This window comes from Mus pahari, chromosome 5, assembly GCF_900095145.1.
Source record: "Mus pahari chromosome 5, PAHARI_EIJ_v1.1, whole genome shotgun sequence".
NCBI lineage: Eukaryota > Metazoa > Chordata > Mammalia > Rodentia > Muridae > Mus > Mus pahari.
This window is the reverse complement of record NC_034594.1, coordinates 107,926,504-107,928,841: the sequence shown is the minus strand read 5'-3', so window position 1 is coordinate 107,928,841 and position 2,338 is coordinate 107,926,504.

The following is a 2,338-nucleotide window of genomic DNA, read 5'->3' as shown; positions in this document are numbered from 1 at the left end:
TGGAAGCTTATGCTCTCCCTCTCAAGAGCATTAAAGCTTTGCTGCAGAAGGATCCTGTTTGTGTGCCGCGTCTTTTCTTGCTGGCGAGAAGGTGGCGCGGGACACTGGCCTGTATCTCATAAAACTAGCATTAGTTAGACTGTTATGGTGTGTGCTACTACATTTGACTTACTACCTTTTTTTTTTAAAGAAAATTTTATATGAACAAGTTGGTATGTATATATTGAAAACTGTTTATATTTGCATTTTTTAAAAGAGAAATTCTGACCCATACCTTTAATCCTCGACTTGAGAAAGAGAGAGAGAGACAGGGAGATCAGGAATTCAAGGTTATCCTTGGCTGCATACATAGTGAATTCAAATTAGCCTGAACTCCAAGACCAGAGGGAAAAGAGAGAGGGAAAGAGGAGGGCCTTTCTGCGATTGAAAGGCAGTTAAAGCTGGACGTGGTGGCACACACCTTTAATCCCAGCACTCGGGAGGCAGAGGCAGGCATATTTCTGAGTTCGAGACCAGCCTGGTCTACGGAGTGAGTTCCAGGACAGCCAGGGCTACACAGAGAAACCCTGTTTCTAAAAATGAACAAACAAACGAACGAATGAAAGAAAGGAAGAAAGAAAAGAAAGGTAGTTAAAGAGAGAGCAAGAAGAGGCAGGAAAACCAAGATGGCAGCCATGTGGGCAGTAAGCAATGGGTGTCAAAGGCTTGCACTCAGCAGCTGCAATGGGAGTGTTGACAGAAATGCAGATGAAAGTCAGGCATGGGGGCACACACCTGAGTTCCAGCATCTGAATGATGGGGGCGCACACCCACAGACCTAGCATGTGAAAGATGAGAGCAGAACAGGTCACAGTTTAAGACCAGCCTCTGTTCCATAGAAAGTTCAAGGCTAGGTTACGTGAAAATCTGTCCCAAGGATTCAAAACAAGTTAATTCATGACTTACTGATCTAGGGATACACACACGTATGCACAACTATGAGCTAGGGATGTAGGCTACACAACATAATAGATGTGTTGCTCAGTGATAGAGTTGTCTAGTATTACAGGTATGGGTCAGAATTTCTCTTTTTTAAAATGCAAATGTAAACAATTTTCAATATATACACATGAACTTGTTCATAGAAAAATTTCTTTAAAAAATATTAAGTCAAATGTTGTGGCACACATAGGTATGTAGACAGAGTGCTTGTCTAGAATGTGTGTGTCCTTGGGTTTGATGATGCACAGAAAAAATTTATATGTAGGAACAGAAAAAATATATATATATTTTTTTAAAGTCAGTAATCTGTCCTGTTTGAATAAAGTCCTTGATATTGCCAGGTTTCCTGGCTTCAACATCTGGGCACATGGTGGCTGATGCCATTGACTAAGACCAACACCCCAGAGAAACATCTGCTGTAGTCGTGTGCTCTACTTTATTGCTGTGAAGAGACACAATGGCCAAGGCAACTCTTATGAAAGACAGCATTTATTTGGGGGCATGCTTACAGTTTCAGAGATTTAGGCCATCATCATCATGGTGGGGTAGCATGGTGAATACAGGCAGACATGGTGCTGGAGAAGGAGCTGAGAGCTATATACCTATCTAGAAGCAGAGAGAGGTCGATAGAGACATGCTTGGCCTGGTGTGGACTTTTGAAAGCTCAAAGCTCATCTCTAAAGAGAACAGAGAAGTGGCACATTCCTTCCAAGGAGGCCATACTGCTTTTTGTTTGTTTGTTTGTTTTTTGCTTTTTGTTTTTCAAGACAGGGTTTCTCTGTATAGCCCTGGCTGTTCTGGAACTCACTCTGTAGACCAGGCTGGCCTCAAACTCAGAAATCCGCCTGCCTCTGCCTCCCAAGTGCTGGGATTAAAGGCGTGCGCCACCACACAGGGCTTTTTTTTTGTTTTGTTTTCATACTGTTTTTTTTTTTTTAAAAGATTTTATTTATTTATTATATGTAAGTATACTGTAGCTGTCTTCAGACACTCCAGAAGAGATCTTATTACGGATGGTTATGAGCCACCATGTGGTTGCTGGGATTTGAACTCCGGACCTTTGAAAGAGCAGTCGGGGTGCTCTTACCCACTGAGCCATCTCTCCAGCCCTTCATACTGTTTTTATTGTTGTGTTGTGTTGTGTTTTGTTTTGTTTTTCTGAGACACGGCTTTTCTGTGTAGCCTTGGTTGTCCCAGAACTTGTTCTGTAGAACAGACTGGTCTTGAACTTACATCTACCTGCCTCTGCCCTCCAAACACTCCAGTGCTGGGATTAAAGGCCTGTTTTATTTGTTTATTTGGTTTTGATTTCATTCTAAAGAGCACAGTTCCTAACCCTTCTAATACTTTCAAATAG